This window comes from Dreissena polymorpha, chromosome 13 (genome assembly GCF_020536995.1).
Source record: "Dreissena polymorpha isolate Duluth1 chromosome 13, UMN_Dpol_1.0, whole genome shotgun sequence".
Taxonomy (NCBI): Eukaryota; Metazoa; Mollusca; class Bivalvia; order Myida; family Dreissenidae; genus Dreissena; species Dreissena polymorpha.
In genome coordinates, this window is record NC_068367.1 from 6,905,191 (window position 1) to 6,922,925 (window position 17,735).

Here is a 17,735-nt window from a genome sequence, read left to right on the forward strand (position 1 = left end):
CCCGAGGCATGTATTTTTCGCCGTTGTATACCCTTTATTATTTGTATTAATTTTTAAATATCGCTCACTGCCCAGCCATTAAATTCAAAGCTTTGTCTGATATATTACAAAACGATCAGATATTACCTGTTATTATATTTATCGTAATGGTTTGTATATTATAATATATATGCGTAGACCAGCCTTTAACACGCCGATATACGTATATGTTGAAACGGTTAAATTAAAGTTTTTTTCCTGTATTATCGATACTGTATGGCAAGTTTATTAAGTTCTTGAGGCACAGACATCATGTGCAATCTTTTGCGAGCGATTTGTTGTGAAATACATCATACGTTTTTTCATATAAAATATGGCGTTTCCAGCAATTGGTCTTCGTTACGTCTTTTTATGCTCCCCACAAATTGATTTGGGGGAGCATATAGTCGCCGCTTCGTCTGTCCGTGCGTGTGTCCGTGTGTCCGTCCGTCCGTTCACAATTTTTGTCCGGGCTATTTCTCAACAATTAATGAACGGAATTCAATTATTCTATAAAGGAAGCTTCACTACCAAGAGGTGATGTGCATATTATCATCCGGTTCGGGTCGGATAATTTTTCACAGAGTTATGGCCCTTTAACATTTTCCATTACCTGTACATATACATGTAGTGCAATTCTTGTCCGGGTTATTTCTCAGCAATTAATGACCGGAATTCAATGAAACTTTATGGGATGCTTCACTACCAAGAGTACATGTGCATATTATCAGCCGGTTCTTGTCGGATGATTTTTCACAGACTTATGGCCCTTTCAAATTTTCCATTAACTTTACATATAGTGCAATTCTTGTCCGAGCTATTTCTCAGCAACTTATTATGGGAATTCAATGAAACTTTATGAGAAGCTTAACTACCTAAAGGAGATGCGCATGTTATTTGTGGGATCTGGTTAAATGATTTTTAAGAGAGTTATGGCCCTTCGAATTTTTTCAAGTTGCTCAACCATCCATCGTATTGTTTTGTCCAAAGTTATGCCCCTTAAGACGTTTCCTATTATCGGAATATATAGTGCAATATTGTGACAAAAAAACAACGTTTGGGAGCATCACTCGTCTCCGACGGTTACTTGTTATAAAATGGATCGCGTGAGAAAATATATAATAATTTCAATACATTAATAAAAAGTGTACATTAAATGCATCATGACAAGTCTGAACCAGTCAATGGAAAACTGGATAAAGCTTCTTGATTTCAAGCTTTGTTTTTGGTAACGAAATATATTTAACGTAATATACATAACAAACAGTGTATCGCGGCTTTTTGTCGGAAAAAGGACAGACTGTTTTAACCTATATACTAATGCCTGCGAAGGAGAGTATGCATGTTTTAACGTCCGTCTGTGGGCAGATTCATTCGTCTTCCACATTTTATTGCACTCGTTTATTGCATTGACGTGTTTTGTAATACGTTCAATTGGTCTTCCTTATGACAAAAAGGATAATTATGTCGCGTACAAACCCCCTCCTCTCCGGTAGAGGACGAGATCACAATTTAAAAGGTCGATTTATAAGATTATGTATGTTTAATTTTGCTTCAGCAAGCCAATGCTTTAATGAAATATATCAAATTATCTAGTAATAGTGTTCCGGTCGTTCTAGATGTTATCTCAATAGCATTTGGTTCGCTAATTGTATGGCTGGAAATGACAGTACAACACATATATAACCCGAATTATTTTCTTGAAACAAATACCGGTGACAGAAATCGTTTTCTCTGGCCATATCTATCTATACTCATTTGAAATTTAATTGTTTCAGCAATGAATATTATACTATTCTATCAACTAATTAAAGAGTTCAACGAAAGGATTTTGAAACAGTTTTAATTGTTGTTATGGATACTGCATAATCAGGACTTGTAATTAAAATTGCATTGCAAGCAGAAGTTTTCAAACGGCTGAAGAAAAATCTTCGATTATTTATTGTGTAGTGTTATAGGCGAGTATTTGCTGGATTATTTAAATAAAGGAATATATTTGTCCGTACTTGGTTACTTGGTAAATGGTAACGGTCAAATGAGACAGTCCCGCAACGTCAAAACTACACATTAATGAAATAATCAGCATGTAATCAATTTGATCATGGTCTGTTCTCATTAAAACACAACAGCAAACGCGTGTTCGTGATGTTTGGCAACAATTTACTGAATATTTTGGTAGCTTTGTCTTCTAATATTGATCTTTTATATTAGACGGAAATTTAAGTTTTTTTATGCAATTTAAGTTTTTTATGCAACCACCGCAAGAATCAAATTTTATTTATGTTTCACAAATATAAATATTCATTTAATTTCCTGCGCAAATATGACTTTGTTCTTTTGATCAAACCAGTATGTATTCGATTTCTGGTATATGCCGACACTATATACTATAAATATGCTTGAACAATATGATGAGTTCCGTGTTGAGATTTATGATGCCTTTATTTATGATTTATTTATTTATTTATTTATGATCTAGTATTTGTCATTAAAAACTAGGGTGGATATTCTGGTACATCAGTGGTATTGCAAGAAATGACGTGATATATATATTAAATCAAAATCATTAATTAAATAATATTATGTTTATTTTACACGCACACGTAGTAGTCCACGATAGTTTGTGGCTATGCTTAATTATACTCGTTACATCGTAACATATTGTAATATATGTAGGTTGACAGGCCCAATGTGTTAAGTATACGCTTTACCCCTTCCCACTCATAAGCAACTTGATCATGGCTATGTGCAAACATCATAAAACCAGAACAGCCAGCAAGTCACTTGCAGTCTGTTCAGTTTTTATGCAGTTTGCTGCTCATCAGTATTTAAGAGTTGGAGCCGTAAAAATGTGAATATAGTAAGAAAGTCTATCATTAGATGTAACATTCTAAGGGGCTACAAATGCGTCAAAATACGTATTTAAGTGGTAAAGCGCTAATCTGACCGTTTCAGTATTTTTGTAAAAATAAATCAACCATGCAACGCTTTGCAATTAAACATGTCAATGATAACCGAGATAAAAATATAGGTAAACACTTGTTTTATTAAATCAATCTTCCAAGTTAGGTGATTTGAACTCGTACAAAACATGTTTTGTCGCAAATTATCATCTTAGGCATAATATTCAAACATAAAATATAAATATGAACTAATTTACATTTCTATTTTCAAGATATTTATATAATGTCAAACGCATGGCATTTAGTAGGACAATCTATTGTCAGAAAAAATAATTCCTTTTGAGAGTTATTTTAGTGTTCGAGCATCATAGTAGAACCAATTATTTATCTTTAAAGCAACGCCTACAACATGGTCTCTCTGATATAAATGAATAAACGGTTGTGTAAATAATTTATGTGTCTGTCAAGAAATTATTACATATGGTTTCAGCGACATCATATTAAGAAATATTACACCTCAGAGATATTGGTACTTCTATAACTACATGACCGGTTTCAGTCTGTAAAATGCGATAGAGAAACCTAACAGTATATGGACCGGTCACTATTTTGTATATGGACCGTTCGGGGTTACACACCACTTAATGTGCACTGTGTTATAGCGTTTTATTGAACAGCATTGGCACTATTTCAGCTTTAATAAGAAAAAAAAAACTTAATTTAGAATAAACGAAACGCTTACCTCAATGCCAACATTAATCCAATATTTATAACAATAAAGTCGAAACGATATTCAAATCCATTATCAATTTTTCCATCTCTTTATCGAAACTTATTTCAAATCACACTATTTTATTGTATTCCTATCGAAGTTAACATTATGTATGATAAACACACAATCCGAAATACGTTTTGCATTCGTTTGATGCCTTAAACAAACAACTAACTGTTTAAAAACATCACGTCCAATATGTCCTTAAAATCCAGAGAATTTAGCTCCAACTGGAATGTTACGTTAGAGAAACTACGTCACACGATATACGTCATCGTTTGCGCATTTAGTTGCATGAAAAATAAAAGTACGGAAAGCCGGTACCACAATGTACAATGATACAGGGGAAACTCTTCGGTGTAATATAAGAAATAGTAAACACCACTTCGGTCCCCATGGCATTATAGTGACCAACCAGGCAACCCAAAACTTTATATGGACCTCAGCCTAAGGCTTCGGTCCATAAACAATTTGTGGCTGCCTGGCTGGTCACTAAAATGCCGTAGGGACCACAGTGGGGTGTACTATTTCTTAAATAAATTAATTAATCATAAGATTGGAAAGTAACCAACAACCTTTCAATATGCGGAACCATCTGTCGTTTATCGACTTTATATATCACATTCAAAACTAACGCAATATTGTTAAATTATTTTGTATTTACTACGTGCATTAACTATTGTATAAAAGGTGTGATCGTTTTCTTACAAAAATATACATAAATATACACTATTCATATAAATAGTGTACATCCGTTGTGATAGGACTATAGGGAACACTCATAGTGTAAATTGTAAAATAATGTTAGTAGGAACAAATGTAGTAGAATCTACACAGAGAAAAAACTCAACGATTTACATAGTTCAATAGCTTAATTTTCATGATTGTGATGGTCACCTTTAAATAGTTTACATGTGTTTGCTTGTCTTTAACATTTGTATTATTAAACGGCATGCTTTGTTATACATATTTAGCAAAAATGTGTTATACATGTATCGCAATCAACACTAAGGCATGGGGATTGCGTATGTGCAAGTACGTGATGTAATATTATCGTCTTTATTACTATATTAGTCCCACACCAACAATTGATGTGTACTATAGCTCAAAAATCAAACTTTCTGAACAGGATACGAACAATTGCTCGATCGGTATCATTATTCACTGGGTAATAGCGCACTTGAGATATCACTCTGTCAGCAATTCTAGCGACACACACCACGTATAGTATGTGTGTTTCGTTCGTAATACATTTTGTATAACGTTGTCAATTATTATGTTGATTTCTAGTAGACGCAAACAGGAAAATCAGTTTGATTGCTAATATTATTATTATTAATGTACTTTGTTTGAATATGTTTTATGAATGTGACCATTATGAAAGAGATAATGAATTAGGTATTTGAACTTGTCTTCACCTAATGACACATGTTCAGGTGTAGTTAATAATTGCATAACATATGTCTCGTTTTGTTTGCTGTTAAATAAATGTATTAATGCTTTTAAACATACAAGTCTGCTCCGATAAATCATCTTTTCAAATTGAGCGATTGTACATGAATTTTTGGTTTGCGCATACAGTATCATTTATTGAAGTCTGAATCCTGTAATATTATACTATCCGAGGGATGTATTTGAAGATATAGTTTGGAAGATACTTTATGGAAAACAAATTCAATTCAATAAGCTTGATGTATGTACAATGTGGAATCCTGCAAAACCAACACTTGATGTATGTACAATGTGGAATCCTGCAAAACCAACACTTGATGTATGTACAATGTGGAATCCTGCAAAACCAACACTTTACTTTTTACTTTTTACTTAAAAAGCAACTCGCATTAGGACATTGACATGTGGTATTCAAATGAGCCAGGGTATATTTGTTTATTTGATTGATACATTTTCATTCGCATATATAATTTGTTTTATGCAGCCGCATGATCACGACTGATTCTGAGTGTTATGTTTGTATGACATAATCGGCGTACATCAATGACCACACATGCATGCTTGAAAATGTGTTAGTCTGTGCATAAGGTAACAATTGAAATGTAAAACATTGCAATACAACTAATTTAATTTGTTTCAAATGTATTGCATGCATATTCATTACGCACACATTTATTAAAAAGACCATCCTCATGTACTTAATCCGTGTTGTTATTAAAAAACTCACTCGCGCAGCTGATTTGACAAGGGTAAAAATATAGTCAAGACTATATTTATTGTCAGAAGGTAAGAAAAGGCTGAGGATTGATGTTTTCTAGTAGGCATAAACACAGCCATAGAAGCAGAGATGTCTCTATCATATTCACAGTGTGACAAGACATTTTAAATTGAAATGTTTTGTCAAAAATATTTGTACCGTGCTCTGTAAAAAGGGGGTTTACTGCATGTGCGTAAATTTCTCCCCTGATTAATCAGGGGCAAAACTTTCCGGTTGTATGGAATTTTTCGTTTACAAGTTAAAAGTTTCTTCTTAGCAAAACGCCAGTTTAGACGGAAAGTGTCGTCCCTTATTAGCCTGTGCGGACTACAAAGGCTCATCTGGGTTGTCACTTTACACACAAGCATTAGACCCCATTTTCACAGATCATGTCCCATTCATATTTCATGCTTATTTACATTATTATAGTGAACGCGACAAAAATGAAAAATACAATAACCGTTTTATGATATATGCGATCTCCATGCGAATTATGTAATATTAACCTGAATTCATGTGAATTCCTGGATGCATAATATTTAGAAAATACAGTTTCACTTCCAATTTTACAATTACACTAGGTTGAACACCAAATGCTTTTATTTCCCCCCTTTGTATACACAGTGCGTAGGCTATTGTAAGTGTTAAACTGGTCAGGCTATTTTCTCCGAGGCATTTAAAACACATTTGAGCTTCGCAAATAAGCATGCTTTAATTGCCGCGTCAGGTTGCTATGGCTACGTTTGCAGTCAGTTCTGCAATTAAATTATCGTACAAGCACATTAAAACGTCGACTGATGAAGTCGCCTAGATTATTGATTGTGCTGAATAACACAACGTGAATGTTGGTGCGTTGAGATATATTTGTCAGTACATTCATTGGATTTTTGTATCAAAACAGGGCTTGCAATGCAAGATAACACGTATTGAACGTTGCTAGTAAGCAATAATTCGTTTTTATGCTGCGGGCTAAATTTGAAACTTAAAAATAACAAATCTAGGCGTTGTATGAAAAAATCAAAACATTATAATTGTAATTAAGAATGACTTTAGTTTGTTTGAGCAAGAAGTGAAAATTCTACCTGTTAACAATTAAACTATTGCTAACAATGGGTTTCAAATGAACGCTTTCCATATGGTTTTCTTAATTCTTTATTATTTTCGCACTATGTCGTATTTTATAATCGATTTGCGGGCAACATCGTTTTAAAAAGAGAAAGCTTTGTTTAAAAGTTCACATGGATTAGGTTATTGACAAATGTTCCCCTTACTTTTAATCTTAAAGCCTCATTTATCAGAACCTGTGTATTAATTTCGTAATGCATCAACATCCTTTGCGTGTGATTCGTTCTTATTGCAAGGATTATGTGTCATAAATGCTTTCATAAAACGTTATAAACATGTCCAGTAATGTATATTGTTACAATCATTAATAATGCCATAAAATTAGCATAAAGCGTCCGTTAAATGCATCATTGCGCGCCTTAAGAAGTCAATTATAAAATTGATACAGCTTCTTGAGCAATCCAATTTACATAAGGAATGGATATATTCCGGGTTATTGGTCATCAAAGTTCAGACATTTGTAACTTTTAAGTTTATTCCTGCGAAAGACGGCATTTAGTATTGCAACGTCCGTCAGGTGGTTATTCCATTAATCCACATGCTATTTACACTATTCAAATAGTTAATGCATGCAGGTTTTTTTTGGCAAAAAAATTCCCAATTTTCAAAATAAAATAAAATTGTTTTTAGAAAGTAGTGTCTTATGCGTATTTTTCTCAATTTTAATTCAATTGCATCTAACAAAGTATTATATGATTTTGTTCTTTTAATATGAATGATTATAAAGAGTTATATCAAATTTAGTAATTCCCTAATCAGTGGACTTTTCGTGTGAAAAAAAAGGCTTGTGAATAGGACTGTAACGAATAGGACTGTAACGAATACACTAGGTGACGAATACGATACGTATCACGAATACAGGGTGGCGAATACGAATATTTATTCGCAAATATGAATTTCAATGAACAAAAATAATACTGACAACTTGACATGAAATTATATAGTATGAAACTGCGAGTATTTGTCAATTTGATGAATTGAGTATCATTGCATACTGAAAATATTAAATATAACACTTTGAAATAACAAAACACTGACTAGAACTGCTTAAACTTTGAACACAGTTTTGAGAACATGACTAGTAGTGTCAACATTATCAATAACATTCCCTTTGCTAGGCTCCATGTTTGTTGATAAGTTGCACAATCATTGTCGTAAAGATAAACAAAAAAGAAATTCCCTCTGCTAATCCTTTGTGTGTATGTTTGAGCATCAAATCACTCGTATTTACCTAAATAATCATAAAACCACCATCGAAAGATTTTTCAATTCAATGTCGTAAATATTCAACCGGTGCCCGCCATTTTTTGTTGATAATCTCACTGTGTAACATAGTGGGTGGGGTAAATATGAATAAAAACGCCGGAATAAGAGAAAAACATTTAAATATAGGGGTTCATTGTATGGATCTTCATTTGCATGGTAAGATAAGATGATTAAACTTTCAAACTCGAAACCACATTGTTTGTATTCGTCAAATATTCTGTTCGGAAGGTGGCGAATAACGTATACCATTCAACCACAGCCGTATTCGAGTAATTCGAATATTCGGATGAATCGTTACAGCCCTACAAGTGAATTTATTTTCTCAATTTCATGAAAATGCCGATAAAATTCTCAAATCCAAAGCCATGGGCTATCTTCCCAAAAAGTGGAGAAAAAACCCTGGCATGGAAATTGTTGATATTGATTTAAGTAATTTAATTTAATGTCTATTGGACTAAACGAACTTTTGCCTCCAATTCTTGTAATCCCTGGCGAATGCCATTTTCTCAGTTTATAAACCAATCACTTTCAAAGAAAAAATATATATTTCCTTGGCTCTGACAAGCAAATATTTCAAGGACACATTTAACCCATTTATGCCTAGAGGACTCTCCCATCCTTTCTAAATTGAATCAATTTATTTCCAAAATTAGGGATGTCTAGTATATCTATTTTTATATTTAGAATATTTCGTACAGAAATTCCTTTAAGGAAACAGCGAATACCCAGATGAGACGCCGCATCATCTGGGCGTCTCATCTGGGTCTACGCTGTTTGCTCAGGCCTTTTTTTCTAGACGCTAGGCATGAATGGGTTAAGATTCTCCCATACGATTGTTTAAAAATTAGATACATTTTCACATTTATACCTTTATAAAACTTAAATATTAAATGCATATGCAAATACAATTATATTATAAATGTTAATGATACACATTTAAAACGTAACTATCGGCAAAGCATGTACATAGAGAATTCTAGGTTAGCGTTGAATACAGTGAAGTTTATGTTGCGAGGCTTAGAACGCCGGGAGCACGAGCCTTGGCGAGCGCTTTCGGTGTTCGAGCCGAGCAACATTAACTTCTCTGTATGCAACGCTAATCCTAGTATTCTATTTATCCCATTTGATTTTTTTTGTAACGTGACATTTGACATAAATAGATCTAATAATCTTAACAATAATTTTAATTCAGTCTTAAAAGCGCTTAAAATCTAACGAATGTAACCATGCGTAGTGATATAAATGTATTTGTTCTGGTACGCAAAACAGTCATAAAAAATTCACACACAAACTGTAAAACAACTAAAAATATCACCATATGCCTCAAATGAATTTTACGCAGTATCCGAATTTTAACACATTACGACCGCAAAAAGATTTTACTTTACTCTAATTCATTTTATTTTCGAAAGAAAATCCAATATGGCGGCGATTGCCTCCTGACAAAATGATGTTGGCGTCCATGTTAAAATCATTTCCCCGAGAACAGGGAACGATAAAAAGTACAAAAAAGCAAAACACGTTCGAACTAGTATCTTACCTTTAATTATCCTTTAAAATCCATCTAATAATCCATTTAACTCAATAATTTACGATTGTGCATCTAAGGTCTTTAATAATTATTTTAGCATAGTTAAATAAAGACCCTTATGCCATCCTATCACTTTAAGTCTATATTCAAATGAGTTTACGAACTCAATAAACTTTTTTCTTCGTTACACGCTACGTCATGTACTCTACATTACTGCTGTTAAAATGAACCGGAGCAGTTTATCAAATAATAGTCGTTGGTAAACTCGGTTGAATTTGCAGATTTCTGCATTCAAACATAATTATGTTTAAACTTGCACAATTTTTTATTTGTCTATGGTAAATGCGCTTATTGTACAAGAAAATAATTTAATATATAAATACACAAAGAATGAAAACATTCCATTACACAACAAATAAATGAGTATATAATACCCGTGTACAAAATGGGACGTTCCGAATTCCAGTGTGGTGCTATTTTTACAATCTTATACTTTACACAGCTCTATGCCTAACGTAAATTAAATCGGAAAGCAAATATTGCAGATTATTTATGAATTGTGCGATATGTGTATGGCTTGTTTTACATTCTTAAACCTCAAAAGTATATACATGGGTTATAAACAATGCACATTACACGAAATAAGGAAAATGTGATAAATTGACAATTCAAATATGTCGATATGCAGTACATGTACATGTGAAATAAGTTGCGTTTATAATAAATCGTCAATTTTTTTTTTTTGGGGGGGGGGGAAATGATGCAATAAGTGTCATTTGCAGCTGATTCATCATTATAAGGATGGCGAAAAATTATGTTATATGACTAGATTTAAAGGTTGAAGGTCGTATGATTTTGAAGCGAAAGTTTTCTCGCATTTTAGCGCATATCGCATGACGTCATTTGAAAAGTAGTCCGTGCACGCGACAGGTATATTCCACAGTGTTGAAGACAGGATAGTAATTCCACAACGTGTTATACCGTCAATGTCGCGTTAAAAATGAGATAAAAATATTTTTAATTGCACTTGCATGATGGTGAGAACATTATATATAAACTATATAACATTTTATATAAACTATATGACATTATTATCATATAAACTATATAAAATTATATATAAACTATATAACATTATATATAAACTATATAAAATTATATATAAACTATAGAACATTATATATAAACTATAGAACATTATATATAAACTATAGAACATTATATATAAACTGTTTCTGAATGCACATATGACTAACATATAAACACTGTCTCTGGTCTGCGAAGGTGTCTTACTTGAATTGTAATTGTTGCAACACACAATATAATACTCTTCTATCAACAGATGCAATAGTTCACCGAAAGGGCTTTGTAATAACTTAAATTTTTACTATGGATACAGAGCATAATTTGTGATCAAAACCGCGTTGGAAGCGAGAGATTTCAAGCGCCTGCAGAAGCTTCTGTTCTTGTGTCTGCAATATAATACGAGAGGCATTATCTTAAATATTAATATACAGGGGTGTATTCGTCTGTATATTGTTACTTGGTAATCTTTATGGTCGAACCTGACAATAACGAAACTACGATTCCGATGATAATCATTACGGATTCAATGTAATCTTGGTTGGCTGTCATACTACGTACATTTTGAAAACACAACATAACAATGCTAAAGTAAAACACAACACCAAAAACCATCACGAAATGTTGGTAAAGAATACACTTGATTTTATTGTTGAACTTGTTTCTTATGGTGATCGAATGTATTGGACAGAAATATACGTTCGATGTCATACCGTTTGATATATGCAAAGTGCATTAATATGGAAATAAAAATATGAATCTTCATTCACTGTCCTTTGTTATAAGAACTGTATTATTCAGATGAGACTAGCATGTGGTATATGTCGACAATATATACTATTGGGGATATGTTTTAATCACATGTTTAAGAACAATATGTTGCATTCCTTGCCGAGATTAATGTTTAGTGTTTACATTAGATTGCCTAAATTACTGTTCAGCATCTTGTAGTAGTACGTTTGATGCTTTGAAATACCAACCAAAAAGCGTGAAAAAGTATAAATCAGTAGTGTACATCCTTTGATGTTTATCGAGCAAGGAACGATATTCTTCATAGTATACAATTATCCCCCATACTACATACGTGGTGTTGTATGCATACGCCTATCAGAAAGAGTTGTTTGAATAAACGGATATGACAATCGTTATATAATTACTGACTCTATATCGCACTATATAGCACACGCTTTTGCAAGCCAAGACAATATAGAAATGCCCTGTGGAAAATCACTTCGCTATGTATAGTATTGAACATTTTACTTTAAATATTTGCCTCATGTGTTATATAGTTTGCCAAACTTTGAAGCTTGTGTTAATAATCAAAGCCAACAAATGAATACAACGTGTGTTTTACGCGCAGAATTACACAATTTACAAAACTTGTTAAAGAAATTATATTGCGTCTTGGTTAAAAAAGTGTTTTGTTGTGTTTAATTAGTTGTTATGTTGATTACAACATTATTAAAGCGACACAATATTATACTTGTATATATATAATAATGCACAAGAAGTATAGCAATCAAAAGCAGTGGCAATATATCATGCAACGAATGTCTGCTCAACAACAGTAGTAGACACGGATGCACAGATTAATTTCCGAAACAATTTCTGCCAAAACGAAGGATTGCAGAACGTGTCATCGTCGACAATTGTCTGTAAAACTGATTAGAAATCCGTACGAAGAACAATCACACTGAACCAATAACGACGTTTACTTGTCCCTCGGGGAATGTGATGTGTGTTTTATATTGACCTGGAGGCTTTCTTGTATGTTATATTGCTCTTCGAAAAATAATAATACCGTCATTTGGAGTGTGTCTGATCAGGTTAATGATACGTGCTCACATATGGCGGAATACCGTTTAAGTTTCAGCGTAACCGTTTGTCAGTTGTAAATATCGCGGCGGTGTGGTAACATATACGATATATATGTGTGTGTGTGTTTGCTATGCCGGGGAAAATAACTGCTTCAATGCTATAACAAAATTTAATAAAAAAAAGTCATTATCAAAACACACACATGACTGTCAAGGCTAAGTAAATACACTCAGTTTAAAAAAAAGAACTTAGAAAAAAATGTTGTTGTGTCTGATTGTACTAAATATATGATTTTATTAACAAGTAGTTGACGAGTTCACATATTGTTCATTGCCTGAAAATGTTGAATTAAATGCTAGACACGAGTTATGCACCCATATGTTTTTCTGCGCAATCGGCCCTTTGAATAATTGTTCTTCGTTTGGGAGTATATTCAGGTTGGAACTTATCCCGGACGTCCTCTCCAAACATATTTGATTGATGAATAATCCAATAATATATCATTTAAATGCAACAAGATACAACCAACGTAAATGTTGGAAGACAATGCAAAATACGCAACGGCATGAAGCAATTATATGTGTCTTGTTCTGTGAAATTTGGGCATAATGCATGTGCGTAAAGTGTCGCCCCAGATTAGCATGTGCAGTCCGCACGGGCTAATCAGGGCCGACACTTTCCGCTTTAATGGTATTTTTCGATTAAAGGAAGTCCCTTTTTACCGGAAATCAAGTAAAAGCGGAAAGTGTCGTCCCTGATTAGCCTGTGCAGACTGTACAGTCTAATCTCGGACGACACTTTACATACATTATGCCCGGTAATCAGAACAAGACACATATCTTTGAAAATTAGCATTGTGTAGTATTTATAACTTTAAACTAATATACTTTTATGCAGAAAAAACACACAAAATAAAACATACATCTACAATATTATTTAAATACATGTTTTACACATTTTATTTAGAAATTGATATGTTATCAACGCAAGTTATCTCAAATTACTTACCTTTCTATAGAGTACATATAAGCGTGGTATGACATGTTTAACGTATACTTAAACATGTTTACAAAAAGGGTTTTTCGCTGAACCGGTTAATAACCAGTTACAACAAAAGGTTAAACGGTTATGTTTTTTGTAACCCCTTGCAATCCTATAAATAACCCTGCGAGATTTATCAAGGCCGCTTTTATACACACACCGATAGAAAACGGAACATAAACTGCTAGCATCCGTATAAATGTCAATGGAAGTTTCCAAGATAAGTTTCATCTTTCATTTTGTTCTTCTGAGTGTGCCGTTTGGCATGGTCAATTGTGTTGATTTTTAAATATGTTTTAATGTTTCGAAAGCTGTTAAAACTATGTACAGGTAACGTTTCTTACAAAGTTGTAGTTGCTGGTGTTTTGTGTGCGTGCTATGCTTGGAGGGCGAGGGAGCTAAATGAATCATGGTCAATAATGTTTTTGTACTCATTGACATGTGTAAAATACATTTGGTTTATTAAGATGAATATAATAGCTTGTTTCGAAACTGTCCAAGACGTATATACATATATGAAAAATCATGCTTTCGAAAGTCGCTATTGTGTATGCAAATTAAAACACACATGCAATTGAACGCTTCACGGTTGGGTCGTTGCTGATACATTTCAATCTGATAAGGGTTTATGAAAACAAAATGTGGAAAACGTTGTCAGCATTTTTATGCCTAGCCTTTTGTTTTCGCATGAGTGTGGTTTCATGAATGTTTGTTGGCTAATGCAATATTCGGAAGCGTAGAGAAATTAAATATGACACACTCATTTACAATACATCACGAACAGACAAACTCGTTGATAGCAATAGGTCTTAACGCGAAATATTGTGTAATATCCGGCCACTGATTAAGCTGCACTCAGTCGTGCAGTTTAATAGAAATATGCTCTCTGCAGCTGCAATTAACGTAATGGATTTTTAAAACCAACATTGAAATATAGAAGGTTAACTCTGCATTCAACTGTCCAGTGGCCCACTGTACTTTTGTTTTTCTATACCATTGTTGTAAAACTTAACGAACTATTGAACACATAAAAGATACATTTCAAAAACGTTTAGAGTATGAACTATGCGAACAATAACAATTTACCTAATAGAATACCATAATAACTGTATTCATTTCATCCGAAGACTGTATAACTTGCAATTGTAATTAATGATAAATAAATCGTCTTATTCGACACATAAGTTACATGCAATAGGTTCAAATTATTGTGTTACAAAAGTTATTGTCTCATGAAAATCGCAAGTTAAGCAATGTGGCGAGATGAAATTCTTTTTTTCCTACGCTTATGAGTGTACAAAATTAATGGCACGAGCTGTAAATGTCATAAGTTCCTAGTAATGTAACGTAAGGCATAACTGAGTCGTAATAAAATCGATTCAACGTCGTAATCAACCTTATTGATTTGCAGTCTTTCGGAATACTTGAAAACTCTTTAAGCAAATATAAACCTATTTGATTTTTACTTTGTTAATAATATATTGTCTAATGTCATTGAACTCACTTATGTTTTGTATCTTATATATTCTACATGATTACACCATAAATAAATGCATAATTCATCTGATGAAAAATAAAATCTGCTAACTGTATCTGTTTTAATTGCCAAAGTATTGCTCTTACAATGCGGATGCCCTCGGGTAATAGTAATGGCTTCGGTTGATATATATAGCATTTCAATACGGACATCGCCACTGAATGTGAAATCAATACTGTCTCTGCAAGCATTTGAGTGAAATCTAAACTGTCTAAATTCCAAGAAGTAATTAACAAAATGCATTTGCCATAATTTCTTCCTTATGTTATTCTGTAAGTTTTTAGAATCGACAATGCAGTTCATTGTCTTATTGTTCTTGTTCAATTGACTAATATATCATATTAATTTTAAATTATTCATTAACAATAGTTCTTCTTGACGCTGTTGTTAAAGGGGCCTTTTCACAGATTTTGACATATTTTGAAGTTTGTCATTAAATGCTTTATATTGATAAATGTAAACATTGGATCTTAAAATCTCCAGTAAAAAATCTAGAATACAATTTAAATTTTAAAAAAGGAAAAAAAATCTAGCCGGTACCAGGGCTCGAACAAGTGACCCCCGGAGTCGTGCAGTAAGTCTGAAGTAAAAACGCATTAGCCCTCTCGGCTGTTCCGCCGGATACACACAGTTGAAGTATTTTATACCTTATATAATGTGAATCCAATATGTTTCTTTACATAAACGGTCTAGATTGTTTTGAACAACATCAATAGGTACAAAGGAGAAATCTGATAAAGTGCAATCATTGTCAGTAGATCCAAAATGTGTAGCAACAAGTGAAACAGGATTTATTGAACAATTTCTGATATCAAATCTATGGCTATTCATTCTGCGGGAAACATTCTGATTAGTTTGTTCAACGTATTGTTTATTACAATTTTTGCATGTAAAATAAGATATATAACATTGCGCGAAGTACAATCAACATCATAGCGTAAATCATACGATAAACCAGTAAAACTACTATTGAAACATGAACATATGTTTATATTATTGCAATGTGTAGATCTTGGTCGGTTACATTGACCCGATAAATGAATATCAGTACTGCTATAAGACACTGAACATCTTACAAGGCTGTTACGTATATTCTTAGGTCTTTTATAGGCCAAAATAGGTTTAAATGAATGTAAAGACTTAAAACTTTCCTTGTGTGATTATCTGAACAAATCCCAGTATGTGTGTAAAATTTTAGCAATATTATGAAGTGATGTGTTAAAACATACAGTAAATGGTATTATTGAATCAGTATTTCTCTTAGTAACACATAATGCACTTTCCTGTGTCATATTTTTCACTTGAGAAAATCCATTTTCAATAACATTTGTTGGATAATTTCTACTTTTAAAATACTTAAATAAACTAGATAAGGACTGATTGAATACATCATCATCAGAAATAATACGTCTGTAGCGCTTTAACTGACTGTATGGAATACTCCGCTTACAGGACATGAGATGAGATAATAAAGTCTGTTGTATCTTTAACTTACGATGGTAATTAACAAGATAAAAAATATTAAATTGAAAAAAGATTGCTACTTTGTAACCTTTGATGTATCTTCTTTATACACTAACATTCCCCATAGTGAGGGAATAGATGCTTGTAAATATTTTTTAAGAAAAAAAACTATAAATAACCATGTAAAGGTTGATGATGTTGGCAAACTTTTGCAAGTTGTTCTTGAAAATAACTGTTTTGATTTAAATAATGATACTTATTTACAAACTATGGGTACTGCTATGGGAAGTCCTATGGCACCGTATATAATTTCAGCAATGCATACGTTAACCTACAAATGTAGTAGTACAATTAATCAAATAACTCGACTATGCATCACTTTAACATTTGCGCAGGCCGTTTATTGTGTTCAATTGCTTGAAAGGTCTTCAGAGGCGTTATTATATTTTTAAATATACCAGTACATGTCTATCACCTTTTAAATGATGGAATATATTCTCTTCGGTTTTGAAACTTTCCGTTTCTGTTAAAATACATGTGGTGGATTATGTATATAAACTCCAAAAACGTGTATTTTAATATTTTAACTTTGTATGTGTTTTGTTCATTTTTTTCTATTTCACTAGAGTGGATAATGTAATTTCCTCAATGTACCTGTCTTTCCGTCCGTTTATCTGACAATTCGTCCGTCAGTCCGTCCGTCTGTTTTTCTGTATGCCTATCTTTCTGTTTTATGTATGTTTATCTAGCGGTCCAACAATTCGATAATTCGTAACCGCAAACCTGAACATTGAATGTTTAATGGAGTTAATTCAGATCGATACTTTATTTTCGAGACCAGTCTGCATAACTAGTTATCTCAGATGGAGTAAACAAGTGATAGTCAAGATGGCGACGTCCATACCGAGACAGTTATTTTTTGCCGTTGTAAACCCTTTATTTACTCTGTTAATTTTTTAAATGACGTT